Source organism: Rattus norvegicus, chromosome X, assembly GCF_036323735.1.
Source record: "Rattus norvegicus strain BN/NHsdMcwi chromosome X, GRCr8, whole genome shotgun sequence".
Lineage (NCBI taxonomy): Eukaryota > Metazoa > Chordata > Mammalia > Rodentia > Muridae > Rattus > Rattus norvegicus.
The window spans coordinates 114434552-114450864 of NC_086039.1; positions in this window are offsets into that span (position 1 = coordinate 114434552).

Here is a 16313-nt window from a genome sequence, read left to right on the forward strand (position 1 = left end):
CCATATCTGACTTTTCAAGATTTGGGATATTAAATAACACTTTCCCCCATGATTTCTAATAATTATATTAAGAACCATGTGACTTCTAACAATGTTAGTAAGGATGATTCATATTTGTATTTTATTTTCTATTTGTTTAAGCACTAATTTTTATTGGTTATTTTATGTACTTACATTGCAAATTTAATCCCCCTTCTTGGTTTCCCCTCCTCCCTCCCCTGCTTCCATGAGGGTGCTCCCCCACCCAACCACACGCTCCTGCCTCCCTGCTCTGACATTCTTCTACACTGGGGTATCAAGCCTTCACAAGGCCAAGGGCCTCTCCTCCCATTGATGCCAGATAAGGCCAATCTCTGCCAATTATGCGGCTGGAGACATGGTTTTCTCCATGTGTACTCTTTGATTGGTTTAGTCCCAGGAGCTCTGGGGATTCTGATTGGTTGATATTGTTGTTCTTTCTATGGGGTTGCAAATCCCTTCAGCTCCTTCAGTCCTTCCCTTAACTCCTCCATTTGTTTCCTACTAACTATTACATCAAAATTTTCAATTGTTTTTAACTTTGAACTTGCTATTGAGAAAAATGTTTATGTAGAGAATTGTATTTAAATTAAGAATAATACAAATAGCAAATAATAATGTCAGGATAAGTTTTGAATCTATGGTTCATTAACTTGAGACACTGGCTGTGAATTATTGAGTCCTAATGTCTCATGACTTCCCTAGAAGTAAGGGGTTTAATAAAAAAGTTTCATGTATTTGTGGTACTATCCTGTATTTGAGATGTGCCTTCTTTTACCTAGTAGTTTTTGTGATGAAAATATATAGGTTGCAACTGAAGATATGGCTCTGTGGTTAAGAATATTTGCTGCAAATTCAGGGGACCAGAGTTTGATTTCCATCACAACACTTAAAAAAATCTCTATATTGCCAACCAGAAGAGACCTGGAAAAGCATAGTAGAAGGCATCAAGACCAGAAGTTGATCCTCAGTGCCAAAGTACAAGAATGTTGTTTCATTAGTCTTGATCTAAAGTTAAGACAGCTGTTATTTTCTTTTAGCTCCATCATTAACTCAGTGAACTCTTTGATAACAGCAACCCAGAATTAGGTGATTAACCATTTCAAACACCATCATTCTTAATCTCATATTTTCCAATGTTTCTGTATTTGGGACTTTTGTCAATAAACATAAGTTGTGGACAGCAAAGCATGCAAATGCTGAGATGTCACTTACAAGATGTTGGTATGGCTTCTGACTGAAATAGACACCTGAGAGGAATTGGGGCGTATTTCCTTGAGGATCTCAGGAAAGTCTATATAAGTACTTGACTCACATGTTTAATTCTGCACCCATGATAATGCTTAGAATATTCAACCATTTAAAGTGAAGTAGATAAAATCAATTATTCAATGAAGAAAGGAGTAAAGAGCTTTGTGGGTCATCAGTTTTCAAAGACAGGAAGGAAAACTGATAGTGTTTACTCTGTTATTATTTAGCAGTGGTATATGTACTAGGATGAAACAAACCAAGCCCTTGAGATAAAGTTCCTGAATCCTCAATTGTTACAAATGGGATGGGCTGGTTTAAAACATATATTAGTGTTTAATGTTAGTTAACCAATAATGCATTCTAAATTCTAGACAGTTAATAGCAGAAAGTACCGAATTATTGATGGTCACTAGAACCATAAAAGTCAGTGAGATTGGCTTTTGAAAAGGTATAGAGGAAAGAAGAAATGCAAAATTGGAAAAAAGTAAGCATATGTTTACTTTTAAATAATAAGCTGAAGAAAGTATTCTGAGGAGACTGGACAGAACAAATCATGGTAGATGTAAGGAAAAATGAAAAAAATGTACCGTAATAGATAACAAGAGAAACACTTCAAAATGCAGATAGAAGTCAGATGATTGTGAGGTAAAATTTTAGGATAATATGTCACTTTGCAGGAATACAGTCAAAATGGTGAGAAAAAGCACATGGTAAAAGTAAAAAAAAATCTTAACAACCATATTTTAGTAAATGCAGCATTACATCTAATACAAATCAAGGGTAGAGATAGACCCAGAAGAAGTGTCTGATAATATGGCATTTTTAATATCCGATTTTAAAAACGAGAGCAGAGAGAATGCTAGGATAAGATATGAAAGTGGTAGATGAGGGAGGATGAAAGGAGATAAATCACTACAGACACAGATTGAAGTGAATTCTCGGAGGTGGCTATGCTTGTCATGTTCAAATAACAGACAGCAGCCAGAGTGGTTGATGCTGAGGAAGAGCAAAGCAGATAGTAATCTAATGACACCATGACTTATCAATTACTGTGAATGAGACAAAAACTTCTTGGAGGATATTCCAACAGATGAATGATATGATCTTCCTTATGTTGCTAAAGCTCCACTATGTGAGCCTTATAAAATAAAAAGTATCTCAGGAAGGAAATGGGGAAATCAGGAAGACCATACCTTGAAGCAGTAGAAGTAACTGTAGCAAGAATTAAGGTCATTTATGCCATGGTGATAGTAGCAGAAATAATGAGAAGTAGTTGGTGGCAATAAAGATTTGGGCATAGTAACAGGATACACATGTATAAAATGATCCTAACCAATTTCATCATTTTATACAATGAAGTTATACCAATAATATTATCATTTGTAAGACAAAATTAAAGGAAGAGAATTGAATTTTGAGTATAAAGTAAGAATTGCCTAAATATGCCAAACAATAAGATGTGACACATACACATACATATGACTCCCAGAAAGTGTGTGTCAAGCAATTGAGAAAATTAATTTTTTGTGTGTTAAACCTGAGCAGTAAGTATTGAGTGGCCCTCAAAATGTTGGAATGATGTTGCAGCCAGTTTGCAATTGAAACTGCATATCAAGTTAAGATGTGTATACTGTCATTTAGTGAAGCCAGACAAGAAATAGAGATGTGAAGGCCATCAAACTACAGCTGTCATTTATAGATGTAGAACTGGATACTGTTTACTTCACTGAGTTGTGTTTTGTTATGGAAAATGTAAGAAAAAGATACAGCCTTAGCTCTCTGCCTTTAAATGTATGGAGGAGACGAAAAACAAATTATAATGCAATTGGAGATCATTGAAGAAAAGGAGACTAGGGTTATAGCACCAATCTGCAGCACCACATACAACTGAACTTCAGGACAGAAGCTTGTAACGAAGTCTCTACCCTAGCAAGGTGGAATCAGGGGATTCAAAGTTTCAAGGTCATTTTTGGATACACAGCACCTTTGCGGCCAACCCGTCTCACCCTGTTACTAAAAATTAACAAATAATATAAGGAGAATGAAAAAATGTGAATCAAAATGGAGGGAGCCTCCAGAGCTTATTGTGTGATAACATTTTGAAAAAGCATAGTGTGATTAAAGTGTCTGTGTGTTGCTAATAGATTGAGTAATGAGGAGTATTGCTATGAAGCAGTAAACTTGGAGAGTTGAGTCCTAGGAGATGGTTGGAAAAGAGTAAATTGGATTGGAAACAAGCCATAGTTTCTTCATTATATTGTAAACTATAGAGTTTCATTATTTTCTCTAGTATCTCTCAATCATATGTAAATATATAGGAGCAAATGTTAGGGTTTATTGAGAATTGGTATTTTGTCTGTTGTTTGTTTTTTGATTAGAATCCAAGTGCATTGAGAAAATTGATGAGATACTAATGTATAAATTAGTGTAATATAATTAACAACATGGTCTACTTTTGGAAAGGAGGGCAGGGAAGTCAAGAGGATTAATAAATTCGTATCAAGTAGAGAACTAAATGAATAAACTTAATGATATTGGCAAGTTAAACTAGTTTGTAGAGGGAAGGCAGTGCTGCCAGGGAGGATAATAAATTTGCATGAAGTAGAGACATTAAGGAATGTTTGTTGTCAATAAAATGAAAGAGTACTCCTATTAGGATGAGATTTTTGGTAAAATGAATGATTGTGGCTAACAAGTTCAAGATAAGGAAATAAACATTTATAAGGAAGAATAGTTTCAAGTGAAAATCGTGCTCAGAGAATATTCAGGGATGTTACCTGAAGCAAAGTCTGGAAAAGGGTCACAGGGACTGAGGAGTGGAAAAGAAACTATACATTAAGGGACTTAGAAAGTATCATCCAATAGGAATATTAAAATAATTCATATTGTAAGAACACAGTAAGCAGTTAAAATACAAAGCAAGCTTATGCATGAAGCATTGCTAATTTATAGCACATTCGAAGGAGTTGTTGGAAACCCAGAAATCTCATTGATCCTTATCCAAACTGTAAAATAATTTCTCTCTGTACTTTTCTATATGGCTGCTAGAAATAATATGATTTTTGGTTGTATCAATATTTGAAAAAAGACCAACTTTTTCCAGTCCCAAATATTTTAGATTATCTTGTAGAGTCAATATTATATTCCATGTTTTCCCTTTTCTTTGATTATTCCTTCATTTTTGTATAACATCCGCCTCTGTCTTCCCCTTTCCTAATGTATTACACAAAAGAGGCAAACATTTTTGACAGTTTATATTTGAAAACAATCTTGGCCCTTGATTAGGAGATGATCAATGGACTATTCTTGAAATAATACATAATGCAATACATAACACACAGTATAGTTATACAATGAAAATCATTACCCCCTTTATGATTAAATTGTTCTAAAGTTATTTTGTTCTTGGTAAAGATGTTCAGTTGCCCAGTACAACTCTGCCTCGTATTCCTCTAACTTGTAACTTTAGGAGGTTTTAGAATTCTAACTTTACTGGCCATATGCTGATATTCAGTGACGATGTGTCCTGCCATAAGGCGTCATTTTATTCTTTTGTTCATTGAGCAAGAAATACATTAAACCCTTCTAACCACAGGCATCAATTATAGAAAATATTTCCCCCTATTCCTGTTGCTAATACGTATTTTAAGAGTTTCATACATGAGTAAAGCATTTGCAATATTCCCATGCCACTTTCCTTTTCCAACTTTAGTATTTCTCCACTCCCTCTCAAAGTTCTGACCTGTTCTTTAATTTATAGGTACATGTATGATGCATATCTATATATAACTATACTGCTAAATTCATTCAGTGATTCTCATGTGTATGAATTCATGGATTGGATAGGTAATCAGAGCCTCATCCCTGGAGAGGACCAATTCTCCTTCTATCAACAGCCATTAATTGCTTATAGGGCCTTATGATACTTCCGCCTCATACTTGGCATATTAACTGGTATTGGCGTTGGGCAGGTTTTATTTAGATAACCATACCATTAAGGTTTTATACCTCCATCCCCCTGTTATATAGCAACAACACAATTTCACAGGAGATAGCCTGATTATCTGGTTCTTAAAATCTTCGCACCCCAATCTTCTATGATGTTTCCTGAGTCTTAGTTTTATTAGTTATGTTGTAGTTGTACTAATTAGTGTTGGGAACCCCCAAAGTCAGATGTCCTCTAAATTTTTACCAGATATTCATGATGGTCTAAGTTGGGAAGGGATGCTTTCTTTGAGGATTGGTGAGGGCTATGTTTATCTGTAGATATAAATACAAGAATTTATAATGTAACTGAGAATTATGCTGATTTAGAAAAAATGTGCAAATTTCATGACCTTTGAGCTTAATAATATTTCAAAGTATATATGCACTACATTTACATAATCCAATTACAGTTGTAAAATCCAGGACCTCAACAACAACTTACTGATTGATGTAATACTCTACATAAACACATTCCTATCAAATGGGCTTTAAGTTCATTTGGACAGCTTTTGGTTGCCTTCAACGTACACATGCGTATGTTTTACAACACCAATTCAAAAAGAGAGTTTCATACATAAACAGAGAGCTCTCAGTATATAAATCAAAATGACAGAAAATGTCCTTCAAAATATTTAATATCCTTAGCAATTAGAAAAATACAAATTAATAGTATCGATTTCATCTTATTTCAAACAGAATGTCTAAGATCAGCAAAACTGACAGCAAATGCTGGCAAAGATATGGGGAAAGGGGTGCATTTGTTCTCTGTGGGGTTGAATAATACTGAACCCACTCTACATCAGGAAGAATTCTCAAGAAAGCTAAGCATGTGCCCAAAGGACTCGACATCCCACTGTACAGACATTTGTTCAGTCATGTTCATTGCTGCTTTATTTGTAATGGATAGTAAATGGAAGCAACCTTAATGTCCTACAATTGTAATTGGATTATGTAAATGTAGTGCATATGTAGTATGAAATATTATTAAGCTCAAAGGTCATGAAATCTGCAGGTAAGTGGATGGAACTAGAAATTATGATAGTGAGTGAAACGACGCGAACCCATATAGATGAGCAGCATATTTTCTCTCTTATCTATGGTTCTTAGCTCCAAACCTTTAGATGTGAGGACACAGCTTGAGTACCACAGAAACCAGGAAAGTAAAAGGAGACCAGGAAGGAGTGAAGTGACATAGAGAGTATGGGGAGGATAGCGGTGAAATATCTTTTAATAACAAGAGAAATGGGGGAATAACATCTGGAGAAGGGGATGCAGGACAATACCAAGAAAAAAAGGAAGAGATGAGGGATAACCCTAAGGGTTATTGGAAGAATGTTATGTTTACTTAAAAGGCATATTGTTTCTCTGTGTGTGTCTCTGTGTGTGTGCACGAGTGTTGTGCTTGCGGGTGTTTGTGTACCACATGTATGCTTGTAGCCTAAGAAGTGTAGAAGAAGCCATCTTATATCCTGGAAGTAAAATTATAGGTGGTTGTGTGTTGTCACGTGGTGCTTGAAATGGAATATGAAACCAGAGAACAACCATTGCTCTTAAACACTGAACCATCTCTCTAGTCCTATCTTTAATTTTTAAAAGGGGTTTCACTTATTTTTTATTTATGAGTATGTATTCATATGCACATTGTGCAAAAGTCCACAAAGGCCAGAAGAGGCTATCAGATAGATCCCTTGGAACTGAAGTTACAAGGGGATGTGAGACAACTGTCAGGCCTTGTGAACCAAACCCAGGGAATCTGCAAGAGCGACAATGTCTCTTAATCACGAAGCTGTCTTTTCATCTCAAGTTTAAACATCACTTCATTTTCAAGGTATTCCTCTTGGGTTGCTTATGTAGTTTAGTGGATATAGTTTTTGTGTAGCTTTTGCATAGTTTTGGGTTGCATATTCAGCACTGCATGAAATTAGGTGTAATGGCGTATACCTTTGATCCTAGCGCTCAGGAGGTGGACATAGGAGTATCAGAAATTTAGTCATCGTTAAAATGCTTGGCAATCATGGGCTACATGAGATCTTCTTTCTCTTTTCATAACAACAACCAAGTATAGGGTCAGTGAGATTCCTAAACTGATAGTCACTGGCTGTCAAGTTTGACAACCTGAATTCACTTTGTAGAATAAAAAGACGGAACTTCCTCCTTCGTATTGTCTTCTCACCTTTCTGTGTGTGTGGCACACAGAGACACACATACATGCATTAAATAAATGTAATTTTAAGCAAAAAAATACTATTTTTTCAGCCTCATAGTTTCTTCTGTGTAGAATTTCCTGTCTAATAAGGACTAGGAGAAAGAAAGGAACGCACAGGCTGAAGCACATAAGTAAACTAACTCATGTCCTATCTGAACTTGTGGTATCCTGGGCTTACTTGTCACTAGGTATATCATGGGTCACCGTGTCCTTTGTTTTCTTGGCTGAAAAAGGAAGAAGAAAGATATCTTTCATGTCTTGCATAGTGATGAGAGTTATTACTACTATTTATGTGACAGAACCTTGTAGAATACAATTTAAATATTTGTACTACAAAAAGGCAATTGTGCGAAGCAAGGACTGGTTATGTCGCTTGATTGTGATAATTTCACAAGGTGTCCATATATCAAAATATTACATATACAAAACTTATATTTTTGTCAATTATACTTTAATAAAAGTCAAAAGGGATCTTTTTCTTGTCTTTTTTCTACTTTAAATAGTACTTTGTCCTTCATTTTAAATGATATAACTTACTTCTCTCTAATATGATACAGTGGGTTTAACTTCAAGCTTCTTATGCTTACACATTACCATCTCTATTTTTGTTTGTTTGTTTGTTTATTCCTTTTGGCCACTGCTTTACATCAGAAATTCTAGTGCTTTTGTCATTGTGACAAAATGTCTAACTAGAGGCAACATAAGGACAAAAGATCCATACTCTTCTGTAGCCAAAATTGTCAAACTGCAAATTAAGATTACTTAGCTCTTTCTGGCTCTCCAGTATCAGCAATGAAGTAACTTGCAGCATAATAAATAACCTTCAAAGAGCTTTCCAGTTTCAGCTTTAAATGTAAGTTGACAATTTTCCCCATTGTTAAATACGATTACAGAGTGGGAAATGAACAATTTTGTGAAAACTTCCATTTTGTTTTAGATGCTAAATGTTTCCTATAGGCTGCTGTGCTTGAACTCTTGGTATCTAATTTTGAGAGGCACTGATGGGGAACTTTTGGGAGATGGGTATTACCTTGAAACTGCATAACCGTGGGGGCAAAGAAAAGTTAACTTTTCTAGTGGAGGTTGCTCTATGGAGTATTCCTTCCTGTCACAGAGTAAATTTATTGGTATGCCAGTCAAGTTTCTATTATAAGAATATTTGGTTATCACAGTGTGGTATCAACAACAAGATAAGCCTATCTAATTAAAGAATGCTTTCTTCATATAATAGATAGGAATAAAAACTTGTGAGAGAAATATAACCATATTTTTCATTCATAAATAAAGGTCATTGTAGTTCCTTGACTTTCATCTATGACCAAGAGTATCTGAGAAAATTGAATGTCACCTCTACCTGACTTCCTGTTTTCTGAGTACCTAGGAAATGAATTGCCATTTTCCTACTTGCCTTATAAACTGCAACGAGCTAATTATAATAATACTTTTTACAGTTCAACCTGCTTAAAAATCAAACTGTGCAAGTTGAGATAACCGACTGGCAATTAAGAGACAGGAAGATGTATTATCTTCAAATGCTCATGAGACTTCTTGGAGTTTAGAAAGTCACATCTGTTTCTGTTACTTTGGTGTTTTTCCATTGATTATAGAAGCTCTTTGAGGCCCTGTTGACTTGCAGATATGCAAATGATCTTTACCCAAGCGTGCTTCCTTTCTGAAATGGAAAGTTTACAAGCAAATACACAGCAAGAAGTCATGGTACATTCACCTCAGAGTTTGAAAATTGTATGCCAGGTCTCATAAGTAATATTTCAATTTGGGAGAAAGACAGTAGAAGCTTATGATATTTTTCAGTGTATTTTGCATTAGGGTAGAAAAATGACATTATAAAAGTACTCTGGGTGAATTGCATTGTAGAAATAATGTGTCTAAATAAGTCCAATAAAGCTCAGAATATTGCTTATTTGTGTTCTGTATTTCATTCCAGTTTTCCAAAAACAAAAAATCACATAATTTGACAGAGAACAAATGTAGAAATCTGTAACCTGAAAGATGTTTGACACAGATACTTCATTGATTTTAACAATCTGCAAGAATGTAGGTTTTTTTAAGTTTCATTAAAGCAGATGTACATTCGGTTCTGTGATTATCAACCATAGTTGATTCAATGATTTTAGATGAATTTGGAGTTAGAAGGCAGAAATTATAGATAATTGAGCTATTAGCAGAATAAAAGCTATTTTTACAACCTAAAAGATGAATCAATATGTATATTCATTCATATAGATATGACATTCACTGACATTTTGTCAAGTTGAGAAAATAGTTGTTTCCAATTTAGCTCACAACACTGCAATATAATTTTGTAAGTATTAAATCCCTCTTTTGGATTTCTCAAAATACCTACAAAAATCCAGTTCTGTCTTGACCCTTGAGATTGATTTATCATGAGATTTTTATGAATTTGTTTTATTATCTGTATGTCAAGAATACTATATCTTGTAGAGAGACTAACCCCCTATTAGCCTGATTTGTTTATAGTTTCTATGCATTAAAGACCCACACATTTACATAGGCTAAATTATATTTCTCACAATATCCAATGTACAAACCATCTAATAGGCAGTAACAAAAATGTTTACATTTTTCCTGGTCTGTGTCTAGTAGTGTCAAATGTGATGTTAAGACAGGTAGGCGTTAGAACACCTGGTTGCTGTACATAAATACAGGGTAAGCATCTTTGAGAATTTAGTGTTTGGAATGAAATGACGAACCCCTTATACCACAGAGCAAATATATCTTCTCTTTTCCTCCTAACACATAAGGTTGAAATTCCCTCTCCAATATGTGTTTCTGAAGATATATAGCTTTAGGGAAGTGATTGATTCACAAGGCTTATTACTTCTTTATGAAGCAGATCAGCTCCTCCACAGAAGAAACCTTTGGGACCTCATTCAACTCTTTGACCATGTGAGATGAGAAACAGGGTGTTATTAATAACTCTGAGAGAAATTGCACATGAACGTATTTCTGGCACTATGTCCTTGGACTTCTCAGTTTTAAGACGTGATTAATAAAGCTCCTTCTTTTGTTTTAATAATATGTGAGTGTAAAGATGTTGTTAAAGCAACTCAAATGGTCTAAGGTGGCTTATGGTCAGAATATTGTTCTGGTTTCTGCTTGTCACATTAAGATACGTCAGCCGAAGGCAGTAACTACATCTATACAAAAAAGGAGGACCTGAAGATGCAAGTCAAAATCGTTATGGACATATTTGGAGAAAATTGCACAGTTGATCTGAGTAAGAGAGACTATAACTGTAGTTACATTCCAGAATGAGAAGATACTTATAAACCGATTTCTTACTATTTTAAGAGCCTTGCTTTTGGGTTATTGAATTTCTGTTGAGGAGGCTTGAGCTATTCAAACCTATCAGGTGGCAGGACATTGCTGCGTATATCCTTGCTTATCTGTTTCTAGTTCTAGATCTCACTATCTCCAGGCATTCATTCCAGTGGCTTCAGGTTTATGGCTTCCTGTAAAATGCACTTTGTCGTATACCTGTGCTTATTTTGCTTAGAGAAATGGTATTTTCACACAGTTCTTATTCTGTTTGTTTTCCCTCTTTATTTGAAATATATATTATGTTCTATATAATTTGTCACACACGTATATATCTATTCTGTCACTTATAAATAAAATAAAATGCTGTCATTGTATGTCAACCAGCATTTACCTATAAAATACCCCCATGATGGGTGTTCTGATCATTTCCAGATACTGCTATAAATACACATTCTAGTTAATACTTTTGTCTATGTCCCTTTTTTGTACATCTGTGAGAGCATATATTCCTGGCCATATTCTTGTATATATTAGTTAACTATATCTGTTGTTACTTTACACAATCACTACCTCTACTAATAATATAGGGTGGATAATGGAACCCAGAGATTAAGAAACTTTTTCTGTAAGGGTCTTTGTAGTTATATAGAATGACTAGGTCTCTTCTTCCTTCTACTCTTTTTCTCTTCATCTTGTAATGTACTATATTTAGTCCTATGGCTTATCCTTCACTTAGTTTGACGACCATTCTGATGCATTCTTTTATCCCTGCCAACATGTGACAAATCATTCCAATTTTAGTTGCCTCCCTTCTCTTAGTTGGTCTTTGCAATGAATGTAAAGTGAACAGTCAATGATTTAACTTCCATTTCCCTGGTTACTAGTCAGCTAGATGTGGATATTAATTACTTGTTAACGTTTGGAGCTTTTTATCGGTAAGCTTCCCATTGGAACAATATATTCAGTTTTCCAATGTGATTTTTAAATTTCTTTTCTTCATTTTTAATATGGTCATGTTTCCAGTAACTATTTCATTGTTAATTTTACTCACTTGAACTGTTTCACCAGTCAGGTCTCAGGCCATTAATAATTCAATCTTTCAGTAAGAAAAAAATATGAACTTTAGTATATTTTCAAACTTTTAGAAACCAGCCTCAGCTGAACAGAGACAGAATGACTCATGCCAACATGCAGTGACTTTCTAAGAAGTGGAATGTTTCTTCTAAAGTTGAATGGCCATTTAATTATCAGTTGTATTGTTGCATTGTAATATTTTAATTATTAAGCAGATATCTAGATTAGACTATGGTACTGCCTTTTAGAACTAAGGTCATTTGACAGGTATAGGTAGACTAAGAATGTCGTTGTAAGTCATGGGTGCTGGGTGCTCGAAGAGACATTAGCAACCATGTATCTGGATTTGTTATTTTCCCTGGAAACAAACAGGCCAGAGCAGTTTAGTCACTTAGTCAGTTTTCTACAGTTAACTCGTGGCAGAGACTGTAGCAAAATTCCCTGCTTCACAGTACATTGCATTTCCCATTACCTCAGTAGAAATTCGAAATTGCATGGTTCAGTAGTAAATATTTAAGTTGGTTCCGGAGGGCAGAGGATGTCACTGAGGCAGAACAAGTAAGCAGAAAGGTGAATCTATAGATTTTCTGAAGAGGGATTGGTTTGAGGGAAACGTTACTAGTACGTTTGTAGTGATCCACGATTGATTTGATTGTCATTTACAGAAATAATTATAAAGAAAGTATCCACACATTTCCCTATACTTACTTTACTCCTCATACCCATTCCTCACATGCCCCAGGCAAAGCTGCATTGTCACTTCCTTCTCCCTTTAATCAACATACTACACACTTTATGGGTTTCAACAATTTTGAACAATTAAGGCTGTATGATAAAGGCACTGCGGGAAGCCTTACATCATGCCCTGAGAAGAACCACTAGGCTGGTATCCAGTTAGCGTTTCCGGATATGTGGAAAGTGGATACCTATTTCCCTCCTAGGGAATTTGGTAGGGAACTCTTACAAGATCCATGTCCCATTATCCACTGTACTGGAAAAGCTTAAGAGAAAGTGTGGTGCTGTTTAAAGCCTTTGCCAACAGCTGCTTTCTTTCTTTCTTTCCTTCCTTCTTTCTTTCTTTCTTTCTTTCTTTCTTCCCTTCTCTCTTTCTTTCTTTTTTTCAGTGAGCCTTCATTTTTATCTACCAGGACAATGGCGGACCACAAAATGAAATCTTGCTACACTTCCCTCAAAGGCAAGCAAACAACAGGCTAGGAGGCTCACACTGTTATGATGAGCATGCAATTTGAATATGAACTGTCCTCCTCTGGCTCTTGTATTTGAATACTTGGTTCTCATCTGATGGCACATTTTGGAATGGTTATGGAGTTTTGGAAAGGTTATATCAATAGGGGCAGACTTTAGTGTTCACTAGAACACCTGCACATGCTATCCAATCTCTAAAGTCTGATTGCAGATATTAGGAGACCGAAGGCCTGGTACAGTTGCAACCATGCTTAACTCCTCATGATAGCATGATACTCTCAAACCGTATACCAAAATAATCCCTTCTTTCCTTAAGTACCTTCTTATAAGGTATTAGGTCACAGCAATGAAAAAAAATGAACTAATACACCTGGTTCTATAAATTTCCAGAAAAAAGACATTTTATGATTCCGGATGGTGAAGACAGAGGGACATTTAGTACCTTTTAGTGTATAGGGTAGTTAAACTTGGAGTGGGGCTTATAAATAACTTTGAGAAAAGATATTTCAGGGTGTTTTTCCTCTCGATAGGAATATTCCCCAGCCTGTTTGTTTCTTTTTCTGAACCATACAGTGTGAGATTTCACGATTTTATCCAAGATTTTTTCCAAAGTACAAAAAGCCATATACAAAGGCTAACTTTCAAAAGGTTTGCTCAGCTGCAATTTTCTCACCTGCCTTCCTCAGCAGTATACCCAGCATCCCTGAGCAAGAGTCTGTACTCTCTCCATTTGCATGCTTCAAACGTCCTCACAAAATCTCTAAATGCTGGCAAAGTTCGCTGTGATGGAGAACAATTCTTTATACTACGATTCCTTGCTGCACAGTCATTTCTACTTTCTTTTTTCATTTCTACTTTTTACTTCACTATCTGCTATGCTGAAGATATTTCGTCTGCCTTTTCTTTCCCCATACAGAATGCCTTGCACTGTTATTCAATAGCTTCCCTCCTGGCCCTTCCCCTGGCAGTACACCTGTTTCAATTACATCCTTTCTCTTTGCAGTGTAGCCTAAGGACATAATTTAAGCACCCCGCTTTTTTCTTCTTTTTGCAAGTCAAAACACATTCCTTGCTTGGGTGGAGGGGAAAATGGCAAAATGGATGGTAAGAGAAAGCCTTTCTCAAGTATGCCTTCCTGAGGCAAGAAATGGCCTATTTGAGAAGTATGAGATATAAAGAAACACAGAATAGTGCATGTGCCTTCTGTAGATGATCAATATCAGTGCACTTTGCAGATGCTTGAGAGAGTTAATGAGATGACACATGGCCTATGCACATTTAGATCATTCTGCCTTTGTGGTTGTGGAGCAAATGAAGCTTTCAGTGTATCTCGGATTCCTCCCACTGTAGGACATGTGTGACCTTAAAATACCCGATTCTGCCCTCCTAAAGGAAAGGCACATCAGTCTGCTGGGATTTTTCTGACTCTTTTTATGTATCTAGGCCCCTTTGCTCAAGCCTATAGAGACAGAATGAAGATCAGAATTATTTCAAATAAGCACACATAGAAGTGCAGATCATCAAAACACAATAGTATCAGTTTTTGGTAATGAATTGAGAGACAATGCTAAGTAGGTGAGTAATAAAATATTAGTTGTGTGAAATATCATTCATTGGCTATCTATTAGGTACTTCTCCCACATTTAACTAAGAGAAAACTAGGAATGAAAGATTATATAAAGTATACATTATTCAGGTATACTACATGAAATGCTAGATATCTTGAATAAAACAAAAACAATTTCATTTGTGGTGAGATATGTATAATAAACGGTTAAAATATGATTGTTCACTATATTTCTGAGTAGGGGTACCATATTTTTTTAGAGTTCACTGTAATTTTTGTATAAACATAAATTGAATTTCTAGGTTAAATATTTTTAATATGGGTGTGTGGCTCCATCCCTCAACTAGAGGCTGTGCCTAACCTCTGGATATGGTCTCTACATATTTTCCCCCCTTTTTGGATATTTCAGCTAATGGCATCCATGTTGTTGGGTGCTGGGAGCTTCTTGCTTTCCTGGCATCTGGGACTTTCCGTTGGTTAACACCCCCCACCAGTTCCTCATCCCCTACTGCTACACACCTCTGTTCAATTTCCTGACCCTTTCTATATCTCCCTTGTCTCTGCCCATACCAGATCCTGCTCTCTTTTCCCCTCCCTTTCCTCTCTTCCTCCCAAATCCCTAAGCCTTCCTACGTCCTGTGATTATTTTGTTCCTCCTTCTAAATAGAACGGTAGCATCCACACTTTGCTCTGCCTTCCTCTTGAGCTTCATAGGGTCTGTGACTTGTCTTGTGAGTATTCTGAACTTTTTTCCTAATACCCTATAAAAAATTTAACCCAGCATTGCTCCCATATAAAGGAAATACAGGAACAAAGAATGGAAAGACCATCTAGAGAGTGACCCACCTGGGTATCCATCTCATATACAGATACTAAACCCAGACACTGTTGCTGATACCGAGAAGTGCTTGCTGACAGGAGCCTGATATAGCTGTCTCCTGAGAGGCTCTGCCAGAGTCTGACAAATACAGAGGCAGATGCTCACAGCCAACCATCAGACTGAGCCCAGGGACCCCAATGGAGGAGCTTCCTAAAGGAGCTGAAGTGGTTTGCAACCCCATAGGAAGATCAACAATATCAACCAACCAGACACCCCAGAACTCCCAGGAACTAAACCACTAACCAAAGAGTACATAAGGAAGGACCCACGGCTCCAGCTGCACATGTAGCAGAGGATGGCATCAATGGGAGGGGAGGCCCTTGGTCCTGTGATGGCTGGAAGACCCAGTGTAGGGAAATGCTAGGGTGGTGATGTGGGAGTGGGTGGGTAGGTGGGGGAGGAGCACCCTCATAGAAACAGGAGGGAGGTGGATGGAATGTAGGGTTTGTGAAGAGGAGACTGGGAAAGGGAATAACATTTGAAATGTAAATAAATAAAATAACCATAAAAATAAATAAATTGAATCTCTAAAAACAATTCTGTTTCTCCGTTAGATATTTTCCCTAAGTATGGAAGTTAATACATCCTTAGCTTCTCAAACTGATAGTGCTTGCAAACTCATTCCTGAGTGTAACAGCAACATTTATTGAAAATTTAAAAAGCATCAGATATAGTATAAACTTACTATCAGGTATATTAACCTAGTTCCATTATTAAGAGCACTTCATCTTTCGTGGGTTTTCTTTTCCTGTATATACATCCATTCTAGATATGTCTAAAGTAAAAAGATGCACACTATGATTAGTAATTGTTGTAAGATT